A 779-nucleotide genomic window follows, 5' to 3' on the forward strand; every position below is an offset into this window, starting at 1 on the left:
ACCAGTAAACCATATATATATATATATTGAGAGAGAGAGAGAGAGAAATTTATCTTAAGAAAATGGCTTACACACTTATAGAAGCTGGCAAGTCCAAAGCTCTTGGATCAAACATCAAGTTGGAGGCTCTTCCCGACTTTTACAGCTGCAGGGGCTGAGGAGCTCAAGGTTGGCTGGCAGTGTACTGGCTGTTTACTCCAAGGAATGACAAATCCAGGATCTCCAGGCCAAATGGTGGATTGTTCGTTCATGGACAGTTGTAGGCAGCACAACAGAATCCCGATCTACAGAAGAATGTCTCTTTTCCCAGAATGTCCATAGATATACTGGAAGCAGGCCACACCCCTAGGGAAACTCCCTTTCAACAGATTGGCTGCTCAAAATATAATCATCTGTCATCAGATGGGAATAACCATATCACAACAGCTTAAACCACACAGAATTGTGGTCCAGCCAAGTTGACACACAGCTCCAACTGTCACACCACCCTTATCTGATGATAAAGGAGTTTCCTTGAGGGTGTGGCTACATCCAATATCTATTGGATACTCTGGCAAAGCTGTCTCTTGCCTTGGATAATGCATCTGGCTCATCATCATCTAACCTCTGGTTCTTGGAACTTGAGCTATCAGCCTGTTATCTGACCTGCCAGTTCTGGAATTTGCTAGCTTCTGCAGCTCTGTGATCAGGTAGTCTGCCTCCTGACCTGCCAATTTTGGGACTCATCAGCTTCTGGTAGCATAGTGGCTAAGGCACTTGACTGCTAACCAGAAGGCTGG

Source organism: Orycteropus afer, unplaced genomic scaffold (assembly GCF_000298275.1).
Source record: "Orycteropus afer afer isolate SDZICR_OR568_19922 unplaced genomic scaffold, OryAfe1.0 scaffold00142, whole genome shotgun sequence".
Taxonomy (NCBI): domain Eukaryota; kingdom Metazoa; phylum Chordata; class Mammalia; order Tubulidentata; family Orycteropodidae; genus Orycteropus; species Orycteropus afer.